Source organism: Fundulus heteroclitus, chromosome 18 (genome assembly GCF_011125445.2).
Source record: "Fundulus heteroclitus isolate FHET01 chromosome 18, MU-UCD_Fhet_4.1, whole genome shotgun sequence".
NCBI lineage: Eukaryota > Metazoa > Chordata > Actinopteri > Cyprinodontiformes > Fundulidae > Fundulus > Fundulus heteroclitus.
Window position 1 is genome coordinate 37,340,693 of NC_046378.1, and position 23,620 is coordinate 37,364,312.

Sequence of the window (23,620 nt, forward strand, 5' to 3'; positions counted from 1 at the left end):
AAAACAAACTTTTATGTCATTGCCAAATTGTTGACCTTTAAAACAACAGCGACGCCAATTCTGCTGGATGTTTCCAGCTAGCCATTATTCACATGTGCTATACACCATCTCTGGTCAACTTTGCTGTGCTGTCTTTGCAAAACAGAAAAACAAACAGAAACTCCCAGAAAAGCATTGACTGCTGCTCAAGGTGACTTTCTCGGGTTATTAACCAGTTAGAAATACCTGGGATAAATTATTGATGCAGAGCTTTCCCTTAAAGTTCACCTTAAACATTTGGACTCCATATTAACGGTGAAACTGGTTTTCTATTACAGAAAAAGAAGGTCATGTTTGTCCCTGAGAGCCTGGAAGCTTCTGATAAAAGCTCTTTGCTGTCTGTACATCATTAAGGAGATGCTGTGCTTTAACCAGTCGCCTATAGTCCTTGACTCCGGTGTCCCACTGTGCTCTGAGATGCATCACTAGGTGAACTGGATGCTAAAGCTGTCAGGCCTGCCTTGCATATAAATGCTCTTATTGGCTCAGTTCCTACTACTTTATGCACTTTTCTTCTGAGAACTGGAAACCATTACGGCGTACGATCAGATTACTTTTTGTGTTCAAACTGAAACTCAGAACGTGTTTCACTGAAATCCTTTTGTTCTATCTTAAAAAAAAACTGGCAGCAGAAATCCTTTAAGCAATGTCTGTGTTTTAAATGTTGTTGTAAAAGTTTAAAATGTGATGGTACTGTAACAATAACTCCTGCATCTTGTCAAATAACTTACAGTTTATATATTTTAAGGGGTTATGCTGTTGCCTTTTTTAGACCAGATCAACCTTGAGAAGGAGGTCTTGATCTCCGTGGGTCTTTCATCGGGTGTTAAATAAAGTTTAATTAAAAATAAATTCAAAAAATGTATTAGTTTGCAGCATATTTACAGCACAAATTACCACTACCAATCCTCTCATGTTGTTATGCGTAAGGCCAGATCCCAGGATGTGAGACTTAACCAGCGCTTAGTCTTGAATCCAGCTGCACGAAGCAGACGATGCTTTGTTTAAGTTGTATACCGGTTAAAACGTCACTCAGAGGAACGCGAAGATGACGAGCCAGGAAAGAGATAACCCTGAAACAAAAAGGAAAAAACAAGGAAAGGGGTCCCAAGGCAGAGTTTTGCTGAGATAAAATCTTTCCTTTCTGTTGTTGTCAGCAACTAACAAGGAAATGTGAGTTTAGTCATTACTGGGAACACAGGGAGCGAACGCGTGTGCAAATGCATTTTCACACTGGGTGTTTGTCAAATGCAATACATGGAAATTTGTGTTCAATGAGTCGCAGAAAATGTTTTCCACTCCTTAGATTTAAATGGAACAATGACTAACTGCAAGAGAGCACAAAAACATTAGCGTCCATGACATGAAGAAAGGCACGCAGGCACGGTTTCCATAGGCACTGGCAGGCTTTTACCAGTATGTTCTCAGATTCTTAATGAGGTACAATTTATTTTACCTTTACTTCAAATTAAGAAATAACATAAAGCAGTCTGCAGGGGTTCTACTCCAGCAGACTGAAGCAAATAATATATCTGCTCATTCATGCTCAGCAGCCTCCAGATGGCTGAATATAGATTCTTGCTGCAGGGCGAACGGCACTCTGCACTTCCCAAACACCTCTCACTTTAAATCCCATGTGCAACGTTGCTGGAAAAATAAGAAATAAAACTTTATGCCCTAATAAATCCAACCCTCTTGATGTTAAATAACAGCTTTTCTTTGTTTTCGCATTCATTTAAATCTCATTTGCAAATATTAAAGGGCGCTGCTGTGAAAGAGAAGCCATCTGGCTGAGTTCCAGGCAGGTTTCAGCTCATTTCAGAGCTATTTTGTTCTTTAAGGAGTCCTGAAAACAACCCAAACTAAGGAGACATTTATCTGTTTAAACCAAGGGCAACAGTGTCCTGCAAAAGTATTTACGCCCTTTAAAGTTTTTCACCTTTTAACATGTTACAGCTACAAACATCCGTGTATTTTATTGGGATCTTATGTAGCGGACCAACACAGCCACACAAATAACGCCTGGTTTTCAATTATTTTACCTTTTACAAATACAGATCTGAAAAGTGTGGCATGGACATGCATTCAGCCCCCTATACTCTGATACCCCTATGAGAAAAAGACAAAAACTAACACTGTATATGACCCTGGAGACACAATCTCCACTTTGAAACATAGTAGCAGCAACATAATGGTGTGGGGACGGGTTCTTCTGGAAGTTTTTAATGTTTTATTCATTTAAAACAATAACTTTATATACAATTAGAAAAGAGGTACGAATTTATGAGATTACAGCCAGAGTCAGATTTTTTTAATCTTTCATCCATTGGACAGGTTGCCATGATTTCAAGCGTCTGAAAATAGGAGGAACAGGGAAGGTGGTCAGAGGAGACGATAACTATAGAAAGGCTGATTATAATTATAATTATAATTATATATATATAAAATATATTATTTGTATGCGAAGAGATTAGGAAAAAGATGATTATTTTCCTACCACCTAATTATAAATGACCTTTTATTTGTTTGCCACATGTAATCCATTTATAAGACATTGAAGCCTGTGGTTCTAACTTCAAGCGGTATGAATAGCTTTAGTAAAGTAGCAGTTAGTACAAAACGAGTAAAATAATTACATTTCAACCATTTTCAATGAAACTTTATTGTTGAAATGAGCAGAAAACCTGTATATGTAGGTCAAGAAGTTCATTTGTTAATGAGTGGTGCATTGGCCGTCGATAAGAATAGAGTGAATAAAAGAGGCTTATTCTGGAAACGAAATGTTCCCTTTTTTCAGCCCAAATTTCATGCTTCATAGTTGCCTAAACCCATCTGTTTGCTCTTCTCGGTGCCGTTCACAGGCGGCTCGCCGGGAGCCTGATGAAGAGATACAGCCTGTGATAGTCACGGTGAGGCCGCTCGGCGTAAACACAGAGTCTGTGGCGGGCTCCGCTGGATCTGCTGTGTCACATGGAGCCGGTCCAGCGGTCCAAACATCAGGGCTCATGTTACACGGGCGGAGCAGAACTGCAGCGATGCCTCCTACTACAGTCCTCCACTTTAAGCCCGTTTGTTACAGCATCACGTTACAACCTATTGTTAGCCTCCACCGTAATTATCATGATGTAGTTGTAGAGCCGCAAAGTCTGCACAGAGAGGAGGCTGAGGAGGCTGCAGACAGCTATTTACAAGGAGGAAACAACTGTTTTTATGCAAAAACGCGACCGCAACCTCACTCCAGTGCGTAAATGTTATAATATGTTTACCTCCATGTTTCGTAGAGCGAGAGAGCTCTTCCATCTAAGATCTAAAAAATGTGTACAGTGACAGACGAAAAATCTGTTCTGTCACTACATAGTCAAAATGTTAATTATTAATGTTCTTTATTTGGGAACCATACCATCTACAGCTTTACAACAGGTCAATAAAACGTATAAAACAAACAAGTTTCTAAAAAGGTCAACTCAAACCTTTTCTGAAATCATGGCTAGTTTTCAAAACCCATGACTATAGCATAAAATGTGCACTCACATCAGTAATAATAAAGTTGTTTTGTGCAAAGACAGAAATATTTTTGGCAACAGTTATTTCATGCTGACCAACAAGATAAAATCCCCGCGTTACTCACTACAACGGTCCTTTTATCCTCTGCACAACTTTTCCATGCAAGAACAATAAGGTGTAACCTGAGCAAAGAACAAAGACAAGTGCAATTATCTGGCAAAAATATTACACCTCATCAGTTCTAACAATCTGCAGCAGTCCTGCTACTGACTGCAATGAGCCTGTTAACCACAGCACACAGTGCATCCAGGTTTTATTCTTAGCTGACCACTAGACCACCACTCCCAAAAAAAGAGGATATCTGCATAAATACATCGCTTTAAAAAAATGGATAACGGTCATGCATGTGTAGATTTGTCAAAACTTAAAACAAAAAGGAAACTTTTAGCAACAATTAGCTTGTTGAACATCTGTTTTTGTTGTGATATTCAGCTTATTTTAACCTAAAAAGTGGGGCTGTGTGGAGGAGTTATCAGTAAGATAATGCGCATACTGCACATTTGCACATATGCCATCAGACCGTTGAACTGCAGAAAGTTGGACTCTGAACTGCTGAAGACACAAAATGGACACTGTAATGTATTTATTGAGATTTACTGCATTTTACTGTGATTTTCCAAGCTGAATGCAAACGAAATTTCGTTCTGTACGCACTCTATGCATACAGGATGACAAATAAAGTTGTCTAAATCTAAGTCTAAGTCTAAGATCTATTCTGGGGCAGTCAGAGGGATCTCAGACTGGAGAATTAATTAGAAATATCAGGCGAAAAAGAAAACGACTACCAAGAAACTAAAATGGTCCAAGCAATCAATATTTTTCACTGCAGAACAGAGATTTAGTTTGAATACTATCTGGGGGTGGGAGTCCCAGTCCCATGCATACGCACACATTAAATAAAAAATGGTTAAAGAATAAATGGAACATCGATACATTTCAGGCTTAACTCATTCCAAAATCAACTTTATTTGCAGATAAACTGTATAAACTGGGCCTTAGGGTGCTACTTTAATCTTACGGTGCACTTTTTTACATTTTCATTTGAACTCGTTAAAGTTCTGCAATATTTTTCTTAAAACTGTCTCAGTGCTGTCCTCTTAGAGTGAATTCACACCAAATACGATTCCTGTGAAATTTCCGCTGGATCTGCTCAGTAATGGACGCTGTCCATCTCGCGTACATAAATATTGTCACCAGCTTCACCGCGAGTCACCGCCTCATCAAACAAGAGGAGCTTCTGTCCTCTTGTCTGTTGAACTAAACCGGGCGGAGCGGGATCTTATAGAGCGGGTCACGGTGCTGAATTCTGTGGGTAAAGGCGGACAACGGTGCCGGCGTACCTGTGGGTCCACCAGATCGCATCTCTGGCCGCTTCACTGCTCCTGAACGCGCCTTTTGCACAGGGACGATATGTAAATCCCCCATCAGGCTGCCTCAGTCGCGTTGGATGTGAACGCACTGTTAGGGTGGAACGGTGGCCATAGGTTCAGATTTCTACTGAGGATCAGCTGAAGCAGGTGATCACTTCCTACTGGTTCCCCCTCCATCAGGTTAGGTTTTTATGGATATGCTTAAACATTTATTCAATATTACTGAGTGCTCGACGCATACAATCAAGTGGGACATTCTGAGTAATACCTTGCTGCCTCCATAAGGGAAAAGTAGGAGCGTGATGTTACCTTTTAAAGGACTTGAATAGTAAAATCCTCATCATCATTGTGAAGGCCTCCATAAAAACAGGAGTGAGAGGCAGTTTTGTTGTTCAAAACAGATTTTAACACAACGCCAACCAGGATAGGTCTCAGCAGCGACTTTAGAGAAAGGCAAGTCCTCCCCATCAGTCTGGGAAGGGTTACAAGTCCAAGTCCATGAACCGTTTGAAAGGGATTCCAGGAGAAAGCTCCTTCTTTGAAAAAGTAAAATGGACCAGGACACCTCCTAGCCACTGGGTTGGCCATGAACTCCTCTGTTCTACATTCACAGGTGAGACCATCTGTCCAACGGATGAAACCGAAACAAATTGCGTCAATAAACCTAAACAAAGCAGGAAAAACAACAACAAAGTAGCTGGAAAAGGAAAGAATTAAGGTGTCAGAATGGTCCAGTCAAAGTCCAGACCATGACCTGGCTTAAATGCTGCATTGCGACCTGATTAGGGGTGCACAGTACTTGATTTCTAGAAACTCCAGAGAGCAGAAGCCATGTAAAGAAGAGTGGGCACGATGAGCTGTGAAAATGTGCATTAACTGCAGGAAATTTGTGTTTAATGTTTCTGGATTGAGGAGATTTGCTCCAAAATGGGGCCGGCTTTAAATCGCCGTTAGCTTGATATCAAAACTTCTCCTTGATTCTCTACACTGAGATTTCTGATTGCTGCGTACTGCAGGTAAGATATTCTGGTCCTGACTACTGACAAAAGTGATAATTGTACTCAGAAAGACAAGAATAATGCATAAAATAAGATGATTTTTCAGCTCCTGCCGCGGTCGTTGTTATAAGAAATATTGCCGTGAGTAGTAATTGTATTCTACAGACTTGATATTTTACTAAATGCGTCAGCTCTATCACACTTTACACCAGCAATATTTTAGAGTTTACAGCTCACACTTGTGCAGGGGGTGATGTACGCCACAGAGTCGGTGATCTCCCGTCACCTCGCCTAAATCCTCTGCTGCAGGAAATGCTGACGGATGGTCGTCACCTGCAGGGTCACTGTTATTAACGCAATCCATCACCGGCCTAATCCGTTTTACAGGTGAGTCACAACAGATGGGACCTCAGATGGGATTACAGTGAAGATGAGTAGGTATATCTGGACAAACCAGACTGTATTATTAGAAACTCCCAGTCTGCTGCAAGGTAATCGGTTTTTGTTAAAGCTTTGAAACAGAATGAACCGCCACCGTATCTGACTTTAGCGCCCCGACGGCGAGTGAGTCGTCGCCGTCTGCGGCATCAGCTGAGTCCAGCGCGTGTCTCCGGCGGAGGATTTGTAAAGCTCAGCAGGAAACTGCTGTGCATTTTGCATTCGGTTGATCCGCAGATTGTAATTGTACAATGGTTCGATTTCTTCGGAGGGTATAATTTTCACAGGAATTACTCACAACCTGCACTGCGATGTAAAGATGTCAGTCATTACGTTGGTTGTTTCTTTTTTTTTTAATAGGGTCCTGTCTGGCAATGTGGCAATAAGAATTGATGTCTTAATGCCAAAAAGAGCCCAACAGATTTTATGGTATATGGACACTACAATGAGAAAGTAGAAGAGGAAAAGAAAAACAAGAAAAAAAAGCAGAAAAGGTGAAAGAAAGAGGGAGATAATGATAAAACGTCTTCAGTCTGCTTCATCACCTGCAAAGAGAAATGTAAAAAAAACAGCACAACCATCGGATATAAAATTACAGATACCATAAAGTAACACCTTGATACCATCGCTGAAGTAGATGTTATATTATTTAATATGACATGCATAATGTGGCAGCTGAAGATAAAAATAAGGCTTTACTGTGTGGAAATGAGTCTGTAAGTACCTGTAACTAAGCACCTGTAGTTGTTTGTGCCAAGAGAAGAGGAGAGACGGCTGACTATAGAGCAATCTTTACAGATGAACATAAACTGTTCTTGGTTGCACAGATCTAGAAATAACCAGATTTAGCAGACGCATAAAGGCACATAAGCACAAGTTGAGCAGTTCAGAGTTACGAATATCAAGTGTTCACGTGTAGTCATGGACAATGTAATGATAATAATGACGTAAATAAAATAAGTCTCATATTAAAACAACAATATAATAAGAATAAAGTGGTTTAAGAGTCATTGAAGACTCTGCATATATATGGTACTCACAGTTATAACAAAGCTGTAGGTGATAAAGTTATGATCAGTAACAACTGAGGGTAAAACAGGCATCTGTGCATGAAAAAGTAATGAATAAATAAATGTGGTAGCGAGATCAGTTTAAAGAGGAAAATGTAGGCATCTCTCCATAATGTATAGAAATTAATTGTACATATCCACCCATCCCAGGGGTCCAAACCACCTCAGCAGCACCGTTTAATGTAAGAGGAAAATAAAGTAAAATGACACACTTCAAACCAAACTACTTTAAGCTGTGAGGCCTTAAAGTACCGAACCATTTAAATCTAAAAAAAGACAATACAGGATGCTGTTATTGCCTGTTCAGCGCTCTTTAAACCGCACTCCTGTCTGAAATGTATTTGCAGTTAGTTGAGTTTGACCAGATTTTTAATCTCCAAACTGTTCTAAGATCTTGAAAAGTGTGAAAGATAATTCACAAATTACCCATATCAGTAAAAAACATCTGCTGGTTTCCTCACAAGGCACTGTTAAATAAATCAAACTACGTATATCTGAAAATCTCCTTTCTGAACTCAAATTTGAGCTTCAGACTAGGGCCGGACGATAATTCAATAACAATGTGTTGACTGACAGATGTGTGGTGCGATAGAAAAAAAAGTTGAATAAATGGTTAAATAGAAGTACGGTTTTCAGCAATTTTCCCTCTGGGATTATTAAAGTATATCTGATTCTGATTTTCATGTAGGTTAATATTACAGTTGCTACATCCTACCAGCCAATCACAAACGCAAACCCAGGTACCAAGCTCCGCCCCCTTCAAAGAGTTCAGAGAGCACGTTCTTTTATCTGTTTTAAAAACTTGCAGTTTTGGTAAAAAGTTAGTAGAATAAAGGGTTGAGATTGAATTCAGTGTTTGTGTTCTTTATCTAGGAATATGTCACTAAACAACAGCATAAAATGGCCAGGGCTGTACTTAAAATATATGTTTAGCATTTTGTTTATAATTATCAATATTGATTTTCTTTTTCTATATATGGTGCAGTCCTACTACAGACTCATTATTACTGCTTTTATCATGGGTGGCCATAGTGTTATGCATTAATGGCTAAATTCAGCATCCCAAGCTGCCTTGTGCTGCTGTTTTCACTTTCAGGCTTTTTTCCATTATTCTATAAACATATCATTTCTGGGACAGGGCTGCTGTAGGGGTTGCAAGACTGGTCACAGTTCTCATTCTTTGTTCTTTCAAAGTAAGACTGGAGAAACACAGACATATTTGTATAAAATTACCATCTTAGTTGTAGTTTACAATCCAGCCACTGTTTTTAAGAAAATATTTGAAGTAAATCTGATCATCTGTAGTTCTAACTCTGAAATTCTCGCCTGGTTGACCTGAAATATTTTACACAAAACAAACAAAAAAGTTGAAACAAAAATGTCGGATTTGTAAAATCTTCATTCTGTTAGTGGAAAAGGACTTTGTTTCGTCAAGAACGCATGTGTTTAACACGAGTTGTGTCTCCTGATAGTGTCTCCTTGGAGTTAAAGATGTTTACTGATGTTCTGACAGATCAGAGGAGCAAAGGAAATAAAATGCTGCTTCAATAACCGTTAAAGAAATAATATTTATCAAGGTTAAAAATTATTAAATAAAATAATTTGCTGTATATTCAGTTGTGTACTCCATGTCTTTCTGAAACAGCAACAGCTCTTATGTGAATAGAATACAGAAATACTTTTAAGCTTGAATTTTGATAGAATCTTAATTTATCTTTAAACAACAAAGTGGTGGGAAAGGTCGATCAGAAGCTGCTAAAAATCGAATCTAACACTATATAGCTACTGTTCTGTGTTTTCAGTGAGTCACAAACACTTTGAATGTGTGCATCCATGTTTGCATTTTTATCCATAGGTCTGCGTCTCGTTTGCTTCAGCAGCTGAAACGTCTGCATCAAGGCAGAAGTTCTTCCTCCTCTGCTGTGAGTTTACTGCAGCTTCAAAGACATCTTGCCCTGTGGTGATTTGTAAACCCTCCAACGGCTCCAAACGCTGAATAAATTCAAGTTTAAAAAGTGTTAGATGTAGACAAACATGAGCCTGCATGCGTTACGTGTGCACAGAACGCCTTTAATAAGTGGAAAGCTATTCCGGCAAGCGAACAGTTCTGCCCTCCCCCCAAAAGATAGCCGTGATAAGATAAGCACTCGTGAGAGATCATATGTGGTAGAGATAACGTCTCACTTTTCACTCGTTTCTAGCAGCAGTGGAAGCTAAAATTGAAACTAATGTTACAATGGAGCAACAGCCGCTGCCAGACACGATTCCTGATATAAATAAACATCTACAACACTTAAGCAATCTCTTCTTCAGAGCCACGTTTGGTATTGCTGCACACTAAAAACACAAATGGATGGGGAATCCAAACTTCCTTAAAGGTGTGCATCTAAGAAAAGGTTTCTGTATTGTCAAAACACAAGATAAACAAAAGATTAAAGGTGTATTGCCACGTTATTTGACTTTTGTTTGAATTTATACGTCAGTAGCTCAGTCTGGTTACACACAACGTTTTTATGAAAGATTGTCACGTCCTGCTGGCGTATAAGCTGTTATTTTGATCTTTTTTGCTTTGTTTTGCTCATTTTGCAAGTAAATAAAGCCTTTTCTGCTTATTTACGATTGTAACAGAGGTACATAAAAGGTTAAAACAAGGAAGCGGCTAATGGCTATTAGCATCTCCCAGCAAAACAATGCAGAATGGTCCAAGATCCAGTGAAAAATACACACAAAGATATATGATTTCAAGAGGGAAAAGACTGTAATGTCGTTATGTTTCCAAGGGATAGTGAGAAGCAAAACCAAAGAGCAGGTAAATTAATTTATTGCTCTGGATAACTCATCACAGTGGCCAAGAATAAATGTTGCTTTGCCCTTTGGAGCAGCTGCATTCATAACACGACTTCTGGACACTGACACAGACCTACCTGAGGGGGATACAAACAATACCCATCACCTGTGGGCTAGATTACCTGTTGTGACTACAACTGTCTTTACTGGAAACCTCTGGAGCTTGAAAAGATTGCACAATGTCACTGCTCTGCCTCACAGAAGACTGCATCTGCTCTTTATTAATCAAATAGTTGCTTTGCTGCCTGCACGGCTGCTTGGTGGATCTCAGACTACAGAGCAGATTAAGTAATTAAGGAGAACAGGCAGACAGACTCGGTAATGATTTAAAAAGCAAAATCATTACAGTGTCTATGACTTTTTTTTTTTTTAAACGATGTTGGCAGAAACAAGCGGAAAAGACAGTGGATGATGATAGGGTTTCAGGTATGGGCTGCTTTATGCACCGTATCACAGAAACAGTGGCCAAGGCGAGGAAGATTGTCACTTTAAGCACTTAGTGAGGAAATGTCTTGTTTAAAAAATAATAATAATCCAGAAATATGATGCTCAGTATGGTCAAGTGCATAATATCTAATTATTATTATTAATAGGTATGAGGAACAAAAAGTTCTTGATCGGACTCTCCAAACACTGGATGTCCATGGACATGTTTGTCATGGCTATTTGAAATGATTCTCGTCTTTATTCTGCTTTATTATTTTAGCCCATAAATTCTGTCCAAATCAATGGTGAAAACAAAGATGCTACATCCTAGGCGTTATCAGTGCATTTGATCAACTCAAACTATCTTTACATACTACATTCACACCTCCATGGATCTCTAACGTGGAGGCACAGTTGGAAGCACCGCTGCCTTGCAGCAAGAAGGTCCTGGGTTTAAACCCCGGGTTTGACTCCATGCACAAAGACCCTGGGCTCTTTGTGCATGGAGTTTGCATGTGTGCAGAGATAGGCAGCAGTCTGGATGGATGAATAAATCTCTATTCACTGTTCCCAGACTGTCTGTTCAACAAATGTTGTGCGGGTGTAACATCCAGAGCATTTAAACAGATTACAATGATTCCGTACAACAACAAACGAATCCCAGTCAATATTTTTACGGCAGAACACCAGAAAAGACATTCACTGCCTACAGTACACGTAAGCAGACAGAACTATAATGTCAGTGAATGTAATCAGGCCTGAGCTCGGTGTCTGTCACCAAGATGACAACGGTGCTGAGAGCAGCAGAGATGAACAACAGCAGAGAGCAGCCACAAGATTACAGCTTCCAGCCCCTCATCAGATGACGAGCTGAGTCATGAGACTGAAGCCTCCGGACCGTCGCCGTCATCATGTGGCGGTCTCACCTCTTTGCGTTTTCTTTCGTTTGCAAGCGCAAAAAGATGAAGGTTCTAAAAAGCTGAAGATTTTAGTAAAATCGTTGTGTTACCCAATGAAATCTCTAAAAACCACCACAGATTAACTGCTAAACATGTCTTTTCATATTTTTCTGCTTGGAGAAATACAAAAGTAGAGAATCACCAGGAAATTGCTGTGAAAAAGAGATTTACTGGAGTAGGACGGGCAGAGGGAGCGATGGAGATAAAATGTGTCTCCCCGAGCATCTTCACTATGCTGAAAACTAAGTCGTACTGCAAAACATTTCCATCACAACACTGACAGCGGATGAAATGAAACTTGTCAGGGAAGATGTTGAGACTCCGGCTGCATGGTGCTGTTTGGGTTTGGACTGTCAGCGCCCTACAAAAAAAAGCCCGGAGGCTGGAATCCAGAGTAAATGTGTGGAATTTGCCCGTCCTCCTTCGTGCATGTGTAACCTTCCTCACATTTGTAGGACAGGGTCCAAGAACAGGTATGTTAGGTCAATTGGACGTCTTTAAAAAAGTGTGATTGTGCATAGTTGATTGCTTCATGAGTCTCTCACATCTGCGTGTTTCATGCGTGATTCATGCGATGAACTATCGACCTTTCCAGGATGAACTCCACCTCTCTCCCCATTAGTGGTAGAATGGGGAAAGGACTCCACGCTGGATGACGTCTTTCATATGGCAGAAGTCTCTTAACACAGTCCGTTGCTGCACTCAGGAATGTAGTGTTAGGGATTGTGAGATTACAGGGACTGGACTGCAAAGTCAGTTACCATGGAAATTACAGATAGACAACGGACTCTGAAGGCACAGAGTCTGACATACTTAGACTGGACAGAACGACTGATTAGGAGAAGATGCGTCAGCTTGGACACGTCTGCATTAAAGCATGATCTTCTAAACCAATATGATGAAAGACTGATATACTGGGCACACCCCTGAATGAGTGGACACAAAGGGTCCTACTTAATGTCTGTGTGAGGAATGAACGGGGCTCTCTCTGCCGTCCGGAAATCTGTCCGTCACGTTGTTGTGTATGATAACCCAGTACTGAAGCTATAAACATCCCTCTGCCTTTTAGATTAAATATGGTAACATATAATTTCAGCTTCAAGAGTCTTTTTACTACTACAGAAGTCTACAATAGAAACACCACATTATTCAGCAAAAGAACCTGGGGTGACCACAGTCAGGTCAATTCCTTAACAGTACATTCTAAATATTATGTGAGGGTCTCCTACTTTTGCAACGGAAAGATGGTGGAAATGGTTTTCTGGTGAGTTCATGTCAATTCCAGCGTCTATGATGGTGTAGACTAACACGGACCCCTTAGGGGTGGTGACACGTTTTACCTGCACATGTTTGAAGGTATGCTAAGTGCTTGGGTAAAAGGTAACGGGGTTTCCCCAGCTCTTTGTTCAGGAATGAAGAAGCCTTTTGGATGAGCGGTTTAATGTCTTCAAGACAAGAATCCAATTAATTTTTAGACCCTATTGTCATATCCTGGATGACTGAGAATATACACCAATGGATTTATGCTCAAAAAGAGTTAATTTTAGTGTTATATTTTGCTAACCCTAGTGGCTGTGGTCTTACTAATTTCAGACGGAAAACTAAGCAGTTCTGTACTTCATATTTTGCTTTAAGGCTGGTTCACGTGGTAAGATTTTTAAATTACCAGCCGATTTTCAAAGCCTGAGAGACACCATCCATCCATCCATTTTCTTACTTTTCAGGAAGTGTGTTTGGTCAGTGCGGTCAACTGACTTAACACTCACATTAATAATAATAATAATAATAATAATAATAATAATAATAATAATGATAATAATAATAATATTTATATATATATATAGATAGGCACCAGCAACCCCCGCGACCCCATGAGGGACTAAGCGGATTAGAAAATGGATGGATATATATATATATATATATATATATATATATATATATATATATATATATATATATATATATATATATATATATATATATATATATATATATATATATATATATATATATATACACACACACACACAGTTGGTGTCTGTCTGAAAGAAATTTCATTATGGTAATGTCATTATGGTAACGCTTGGTGACTTTTATTTACTATTATTACATTTTCAGATTCAACTAAATATGTTCCCAATTCCCTAAAAATGGAAAAAAAGCGTAATAAAAGAAAAGACTGGTGGAAAACAAGAGTTAACCAGCCTCAAGCAAATTTTCAGGCCCGTTTCTAAACAAACCTTGAAGCTGCTTCAAATTTCACATCCGATTCACAGAATAAAACAATTCGGCTTCCCTGCTTTGTCACATGAATCACTCTGAAATATTTAAGGAATTTGACAGACAAAGCAGGGCAGCATAACTCACCGTAGACTTCTTATCACCACAATGCACAGAGCGGAGTTGCATTTTCACACACCTAAATTCCTGCTTCCTTATTCAGCAACACATTCCACCCCAAAAAGGCGCATGCCTATTTACAGTCACCAACGCTAAACAAATGAAACAAAGAATCAGACAAGAAAATTTATTGAAGGTTAAATGGTCAGCAGAGGCTTTGATCCTTTGTGTAATCTTGACTGTTTTGTAAAATAATTAGCTTTGCATCCTCTAGGAATTGTTTCCTTCCCTTCGGAGATTTATCTGCTTTCAGATTGACCGTTTCAGTTCAGAAGTGTTCGGCGAGTTATTTGGTAAATAAATCAAGCTTCATGTGGCTGTTTGCATTTCTTTGCTGATTATGGATTTGTTACAAAATTTTGAAAATAAAAACAGAAGGTTAAAGGAGTTTTACTTTGTGGTATTGTTAGCAATGTGGACATTTGTTGATTACAAATGCAAACAGACCTTGTTGTCTTAGTGGGTCTTGTTTACTATCTGCGTGTGCTGAATGATCTTTTTAATAAGTTTATTCACAGTAAATTAGCCATATCTCCATTTGCTATCTCAGCTAAAGTTGCATCATGTTTCATTCAGGAATCTTTTTGGGTTTTTCTAACAAGCTGTCTGCTTCTTGGCTGCATTGCTGTATTTGTAGCTGTTGAGTTGTTTTCTGTTCTAATGGAAGAGCTGATATAAGATCTGTAGTCTCAGGAGCTGTTTAGATTTATTGTTAAAAATAAATGGAGTATTCACATCATTGTTGTGTCTAGATTTTTAATTCATGCTGAAAAAGTTAGCGATGACAATTGATTACATTCCTGTTTAACTAGACATATTTATACCAGTTTTATGGCATCAGAATCAAAGATGTTTTCACAGACTGTAGGTGCTACATGTATGTTTTACAAAAGGAACAAGCAACGCAATCATTGCAACACGTTTCCAATAAAAAAGCAACTGGATCTGCATTGCAATCAGGTTGCAAAATCAAATATTTGAAACTTAGCTTGAGTTTCATGACCTGACATCTCATAAAATCAATTATATTCTTCTGTGAATGGATGTAGTTTCACAGTAATATTCACCCTGATGTCTCGCAGTCTGGACTCAGTATTAAATTACTTCAAATGTCCAAACAAAACAACATCAACGTCTGTTAAACTAGTGCAAGAATGCATTTTATTTAACAAAAAAACAAACGCTTCATGTTTAGTTCATTGCATTGTTCTCTTAATGTAGCTTAAAATGTGTTTACTAGGCTAGACAACAAAGGTTTTAAATTAAGGTTTTGTCCAATATTTCATCATCCTGAAAATGTTCTGACTCACAGAAGGAGAAAAACCCTCTAAACTCCAAATAGTCCACTTAGTAATGAACCAGGGATCAAATCAAACCAAGAATTAACAGGTGTTCATTGGTTCTTTAAGATAAAAACTCTTCCTTTTTGAAGCCTTCTGTAATTAACATTAACAACCTAAAGCATAAAGGACTATAAGCAGATGAAATGCTTACTCTTGATGAGTGAAAGCTGATTTTAGAGACTTGGGGCATGACCTTGACATGGAAAAGAGGACATTTTAACATCTCTAGTGTCTTTGTACAAATTTTACACAATAAAGTCCCAAAGCAGCTGGAATATATATCAGCTATTGGCATAAAAAACACAAAATAATCAAATTAAACGGCTCGATCTCAGTCGTCACACAGTGTAAAACAAAATCTGCAAAGTAGCACTTTTGAAGCCGACACTCCTGACCTTTTCTGAAGTCTCTCCACTTTGAAAAAGAGCAACTGTCTTTTGTGTTTCAGAAAAAAAAGTGTCCGGTGTCCAGATAATGTCAGTTCGCTAACTACAACAAAAGCCTGAACATAACTTTGCTAAAATGTTTTGAAAATCCATTCCTGGAGCAAAGGACTGATTTTTAACCTGGTCCTCTACTTGTATTTAGAGTTAAATGAATCAGTTCTTTACACTTCCCTCCCTTTTTCACCCGTATTTTGAGAATTGAGGTTTTTTCTTTATTACTACAAGTTAGATCCAATGGGTTTCCTGTTTTAAACATTACAGCCTAAATCAGCAACATCATAACCCCCCTGACAACGTGAACTTTGACAAACTAAATTACAAAGAGACCCAGACATGTGTTCACGTATCCAGAGGATTTTAAAACACTTTGCTATGAGCTGTACGATATTAGAACAAAAATCCCAGAAAGCAGGAAATACTGTAGAAGTCAAATGTGAGTTAGTAAAGGGGAAAAACGAAGCTGTCCAGCAAAACGTGAAGGTTAACGGCAGTTAATCCTGGTTTTTCATTTCATGCCTGGTTGATTGTGCAGTGGTCCTCGCTTCGGACAACCTGCAGGGAAAATGGATGACTTCAATAAAAGTGCCGCCAGCAATGCTTTCCGCTCCAAGGTTTATTGGCTACATTTGACTCTGATGGGATCACAGGAGCTTGTTACTGTACAACTCAGGAGACGAGTGTGTGTTCCAGTATGCAGATTATGAATACGTGTCTTATTAGCTTTCAGGTAAATCGCTGCAAAGTCGAGGAAAATTTCAGAACAAATGCTGTATTTTTCCCCCACTTTAACAATTTTATTACCTACCATCCATTTGACAAACTATGCAGCTAACACACCTGTCTTAACAGGTTGCGATCCATTCCTTTTCCCTCTTTCTTACTTGTGCATTGCATCAGCACAGCAGTGTTGGAGGAGCAGCGTCATTTGCACACGGAGTCCTCCACCGCTCGCTGAACCTTTGACGAATGACATCCCTGTCAGCAACTTTAAATGACCGGCTGCAGAAATATCGGCAGTAATTTGTGAGGACAACCTGCAGCGGTCCAGGGTTTGGGTGGGACGGGAAAAAAAAGCTGAGTGGCAGAGTCTTGGACCTCTGACAAACAGAATCTAACTCAAATGGACACCAAGCAATATGAATATGAGTTAAGACAGATGCTAATATCTGCTGAAATATCAAAAAGTATCTAGTACCTCTAAATATGAGTAAAAGCCTTGAGATCATTTTATCCCTTAGTGCAGAAGCACTAATTCTACCCTGAAACATCTAAAGAAATCATTGCAATATTATTCAGACTCATAAGAATTACTACAAATTAGACAAAGAGGATTATTTCCAGGGCTGCACAATTATTCAAATTCGCAAAAATAATCACAATTTTAAAAAATGCGATTTCCAAATCGCAGAGGTCAGCAATTTTTGGCTACATAACAATTAGTGAATCAGACGCGTCCTTTAGGTGTCAGTAATTGTTTAAAGTGGGTTTGCCTCCACATGGAAGGGAAGAGAGATGCAGCAGTGAGATAATCTAATTTTATTACTTGTTTAAGAGTTTATAAAATCAATACTTTTTTAACCAGAAACTTTCATGAATCTCACCAAAGCATTAAGTAGCCGTCAGACTGTTTAATACTTAGACTTCTTTGCTGGTTGCACTTTATATTTAAGCAAGGATTGATGTCCAACTCAGTTAAAAGCTATTCTCTTGAATAAATTAAGAATATTCTGATTTATAAAAAAGTTTCTTGTTTTTAAATAGTCCTCGTTTGCAAACATCTTTATCTACAGGCCTTTGTTGTTGCTTGTGCTTAATGCACACAGTTCGCCGACCTTGAAGCCGGATCCCCAGGCTCTGGAGTCCCGCTATCAGGTTAGTGATCCAGCCTCCCTCACTCTTGCCCGTTACCATCAGCTGATCACTAACCCGTTGTCTCTGCCGCAGGAGATTTCCTGTATTACAGCGAGCAGCGCGCCCTGACTACCTACGCCTGTGTGTTCTTTAAATAAAGCTTGTTTGAAAAGTCACTGACCTGTCCTGGTTGAATTCTGGCTCTAGTTTCTGTACGTTACAAAAAGTCTAAATCAAAAATTTTTTTTGGCAATTTCGTACAGCCCTACATATTTCTGCTCACGCTTCTTTCAAAAACTAGGAAATACAAGAGAACATGCCATGCCGGTAAGACAGATGTGTGGTGAAATGGCTGCGAGAAAGTACCATCTCACCTAAAGTTGTCCATCTCTACTGTCAGGGCAATAAATAAAGGTTTGACACAACAAACCTTAAGGATCCAAGTTGATCTTGCAACTTTTTATAGTGAGGAGAGTGGCTTGGATAAATAAAATAAAAAATCCAAAGCTTTTTGTTAGAGAACTGGGGGCAAAGGTCCCATTTTAATAAACCATGACTACCATTAGAGTCCATCCACAAGCCAACCTATTGATTGGAAGGCATGCGAGGACATAACCTTTTCTCTCAAAAACATCAATCTAAAGATCAACTAGGACTTTAACTGGCTCTGTGTACTTCAGTCCAACCCAAAATCGAATATTTTAGCAGCAAACACACCCAGTGGGTCTGGCGTTCCAGAAAAGGTTGAATAGGTTAAAAATGTCCATTGTGACATATGATGTCACCGCTTCTCTTCCATATGCCTCGGGATCCCTGGTAAAGTACACGCCAACATGAACTCTCTGACACAAGAGGACCTTTTAAATTAAAATCTGCTATCTTCTACAAAAAAAGCTGAAAATGGGACCACATTGGCACTTTTAGCAAGATAAAGGATCCAAAAATTTGGATTTGGCGCTATATAAATAAAATTGAATTGAAATTGAATTGAAAAACACACGGCCAATGTATCGTTCATCAGAAACAACAATCAACCTCCTTCTGCAGCGTCGTCAGTCTGCAGACCTAAATCCTGTCATGTTATCAATGTTCTGGTCCCCGGGGGTCCTCATGAGTGTGGAGGGGACCGCATTAATGCAAAAAGGTAGATAAAACATGCACTTTGCTCAATGCATGAACTGAAACAGAAAAACAGCCTTTCAAGTTGTATGGATGAATCTCAACAGGAGTAGAGACAGTTTTTATCCATTTTTTTGAAAAGTAAAAAAAGAGGATAGGTTCATACTACTTTGTGCATGTTTAAATGGTAACACCAGCTGTTGGAGTCAGAACATGCCAGCCATGGTGTGCATCAGCTGAAGAACGCGCCTGTGCATCTCCGCGCGTTCGTTCGTGGTAGCGCTGGTCTGCAGCCAGGATGCGGCTGTTTCCGCCGCCGCTTCCTGTTATGTCTCGCTGCCGCTGATTGGTCGGTTCTATTCTGGTTAATGGTGTCAAGTGCCATCTGTGCAAACCTGAACTCTTTCTTCTTTAATCTTCTGCCCACGGGGGACGCAAATATCTGGCTTAAACTCAAACACCCACTCGGTGATTTGTGCGCATGCAGTCACCGATGCAGCAAGCGAGACACGAGGAAAGAAATCTCCTGGAAATCATGGACCAAATCAATGCAGGTAAAGAAGAAGGGAGTACATTTGGTGGGAAACATAATTACGTAACATTATTTAGTGATGTATCTAATTTGTACCAGTTTGTTAATTGCCCAGACTGCGCAGCAGAAGTGTCTATTCCCCCTGCTCTCCATCTCAGCCCAGAACGCATGGATGCTGTTTAAAGATTTCGGGTCAGCTTTTAACACCGGTGATGAGTAAACTGGCGCCCACTCGCCCCGCCGCTATAAACTGAGTCTGCTGTTTCACACCTTGATGATGCACAGCGGGGGCGCGATCTCCACGGCAAACCCCGCTGTGTCGTTTTCAGGCAGCACCACAGCAAGAGGTGTCCTCAGGAAGGAGGTGAGGATCAGTTCTGGGACTAGGAGTCTGGTTCTGAATGCCGCTAGTTGAGCACAAACAGGCTGATCTGTCAGGCTGGCCGCAGGAGAAGCTGGGATTCAGTTAGGCCCGAAAGCAGAGAAGCAAAAACCATCAGCGCCTCCATATCTGCCAGCTGGCTTAGACCATAACAGAACATACTTCAGTTCAAAACTCCTGAAATGTTTGCAGAAAATTGCTTCTGCTTGCGAGGCAACAGTGACAAGCAATGAGTAGAAGGGATTTATTTTAAAACATAAAAACAAGTGCGATGCGAAGGCAGCAGACCCACTGACGTGAATAAAAACAAAATCTGATGTGCAACCGGAATGCAGATGAAAACCAGAAGAGGAACAACTAAGTAACGAGGACCAAGTGAATACTAAGATAATAAAATGTTGTTACAGCGCAGATGTGCCAGAAATGGAGAGAAAAACTGAGGAAAATAACAACATTAAGCACAATATTAGGTATTTTCAGTGTCTTTACTAACCACAATAATTGTATCTGGAAAGGATAAATCATATTTCTTATACCCCCATAAAATAATCTGTCATATGCCAACAATAGTTTTATCAAGTCTTCTTTATTATTCTATAATTAGAGCGGTCGATGGCTGCAGACCTGCCCAGAGACCCAGATGTTTACTCGTTTGAAACATAGTTTTTTAATTTATGTATTAGGTTGCACATTAAAATCCAAGCATCAATAACCTCTCCCTAAATTAGGAGTAATTTACTAATTTCATCCCCAGCATAGGACAGCACTGTGTGAGGCCAACATAGTTCTCCTGAACAGTGACTCTTTGGACCTAAAGAGGCTTTTTTCATAGAAAGTGACTAGTAAAGGTATTCACACCCCTTTACTCCTTCACATTTTGCCTTGAGTAACCCCACATTTTACTGTACTTCAAACATTTTGGGGAGTAAAAATTTATGAAAAAGATTTGTGGTTTTTAATTATTTTTATTTTTATTTTTTGCAAATGAAAACATGAAAACAAATCATGCATTTGTATTTAGACCCCTTAGGCTGAGAACCCTGAATAGCATCCAGTAGAAATTGGCCCCAGAAGTCTCCTCATTTGTAAACAGAATGCATCTGTGTGTAATTGAACCTTCGTCTAAATGTAACAGTTGCTTGAAGGCCTCAGAGATTCCCTAGAGACCTTTAGTAAACAGTCATGAAAACGGAGGAACACTGCAGACCGGTCAGGGAGAAAGTTGTGGAGAAGTGCATTAAGATCTTTTCCCTCTCACTCTGCTGATTTATCCTACTGTTCTGCAATTTTGCAATAGTTGTCTTTTTTTTCTTTTCATAGTAGGTACAATAGATCTTTGACATCATCCAGGGAGGCAGAAAATCTACCATTACCATCTAACATAGAAAGTACTCCTGGGTCAATGTGAGCTTCTGTGCTTTCTGTGTCTCTGCTCTGTCTTCTCTAAGCCCCAGTGGGTCGAGGCAGATGAGCGTTCACACTGAGCCTGGTTCTGGTTCTGCTGGAGGTTCTCCTCCCTGTTAAAGGGGAGTTTTACTCTCCACTGTCGCTTCATGCATGCTCAGTATGAGGGATTGCTGCAAAGCCATCAACAATGCAGACGACTGTCCACTGTGGCTCTACGCTCTTTCAGGAGGAGTGAATGCTGCTTGGAGAGACTTGATGCAACCTGCTGGGTTTCCTTAGAGAGGAAACTTTCTCACCAACCTGGAGGATCTGATGGAATTGGACTTTTGGAAAGTGCCTTGAGATGATGTGTTGTGAAATGGTGCAACATAAATACAATTGAATTAAATTGAAAGTTTAAAGCATGGTAAAGTAATAAAACAACATCCCAAGCTCAGAACCATTGAAAATCATTTTGAGTTTGCCACAAACCGTGTAAGAGACATGGACAACTCGAAGAAGGTGGTTTGCTCGAAAGAGACCAAAAAAAGATTTTGGCCTACCTGCAAACCAGTTTCAGGGTTTCCGCTACATGTATTTGATGTGGCACACCACCACTCCAAAAGAAAAGCCGCCACCTTCAGAATGAATAAAACAATATGTTAAAACTATGTAAAGCATGTAATATAGATGAGCTACTGCATATTTGCACACTTATTCAAATCATAATCAGTTTAGAATGAATGTAAATGTCATTAAATGTTTAAATTAACTTTATTTCGTAAAACCAAGCCCTCTGACTGTCTGTCTAATTGCAAAGCTGCTAGTGTATGAAGCCGCTGGTGGCTACTACACGCTGCGCTGCTCTCGGTATGAAGGAAAACTAGAGACGGCAGTGCACTTTAGCAAGCTCAGCGACTCTATCGCTATATTTGGGAACTTTTCAGACCCCTCTGGAAACTTCTTTTTTTTTTTTTTTAAAAAAGCAATTAGAAGCAAATTTAGAGATTTTTCTCTAAATTTTGGCAATTCTGCAACTTCCAAGTGAAAGCAGCAATGTATCTACTGGTGCTGTCTCACCACAAAAGCTAGAGCTGCATGGAGGCTCCCTATTCCCTCAGCGCTGTCTCACAGGCAGCTGCCGTGTCCTGAAAGCCCTGCATGCAGTCTGCAAAGAGAGCAGAGAGGAGACCTGCTCTGTTTTCACACTGCAAATGTATAACGCAAAGCTGCTGCTGATTCCGCCCTGGGTTATAAAGCGGGATATTAATATAATAACTATAGCTTTTAATCTAGTCTCTTATTTTCTTTCTGAAACTGTTGCACTAAAATAATTCCCTGAATTCGATTCATGCACAGCTTGAATTACTTATTCACCTCATTCAAGGTGTGTTCCTGTGATAACTGTCTTTTTGGTAAAATTAGATGTATATAGTGTGGATTCAGGCCATGTATAAAAATTCATACCTTATTTCATCAAGTAATGTCAACATATATCACATTTCAATGACTCCCCTCCCCCCTTTTTTATTTTATTTATTTTTTACCACCAACACGGTGAAAAAAAGAGCGGAAACTCTGACTATGCATGGCAGAAAAATCCCTCTGATCATGCTGTCACTACAGCGACACATGTTGATGGCTGCATCCTGCTGTGAGGATGCTCAACGGAAGATAGTCAGAGCTGATGAGAAGATGAATGGAGCTAAATACAGAAGAACCTGACAGAGGCTCCGAAAGCATGCACCTTCCAGCCTGCATCCAATCTGACTGATCTTAAACTGTTTTATAAGAATTTACACAAATCTAAGTCTCTAGAATCGCAAAAGTGGTAGACAATCTGTGAAAATACTTCACAGTATTTTCACAGATTGTGAAAATACTGTTGCTACTGCAGCTAAAAAATATTATGAGGGGAGGGGTGGTTCTTTTTAGTTTTTTAAAAACTTTACTTAATGGTAATTTGTGGGTTCCAGCAACCTGAAGTCCTGAGAAACCAAAGTTATTTACAGACCAATGGATATTGGCTAGCAACCTTCATCATGGTCAACACATCAAACAGTTTGTAGATAAATAGAAAAAGTGTAAAGCCTGGTAGAAAGGTTCTCTTTTTTCATTTCCCTGCAGCTCTATTGTTATCGTTAAAGATCTAGCTGCACCTGATAGATGGAGGATGCAGGAGTCTATAAAGCCAGTTCCTAGAAAGGTATTTTTCTCTCTCTGAGAGGCTGCCTGCCAACATGGATAATGTTTTTGGTTGCATTTATGTTTTCACAACATATTGCACAAACCTTGACAATCATCCATGCAGGGCATTGTCACCACTGATGTGTACCATTCCTCATTCTACATTTAACCATTTCTCTGCTAAATCAAATAATTGGGGAAGCTAAGCTTTGTCTGTCGGGTCTCCTCTTTTTGTTGCCAATTTTGAGCCAAGTTTGGTCACA

The 23,620-nt window shown here is 39.5% G+C and overlaps 1 protein-coding gene across 2 annotated transcripts in view; it reads right to left on the minus strand.

Annotated features, from left to right (window-relative positions):
• Positions 1-23,620, minus strand: part of gpr4 (G protein-coupled receptor 4) — a 74,587-nt gene that overhangs the window by 34,521 nt on the left and 16,446 nt on the right. Inside the window, exon 2 of one of the 2 annotated variants that reach the window (XM_036150097.1) lies at positions 21,734-21,808. The exons of the other annotated variant lie outside the window; for it this stretch is intronic. The gene's annotated coding sequence lies outside the window, so the exon portion shown is untranslated. The remainder of the gene's footprint in view (positions 1-21,733; positions 21,809-23,620) is intronic. 2 annotated transcript variants of the gene reach the window in all.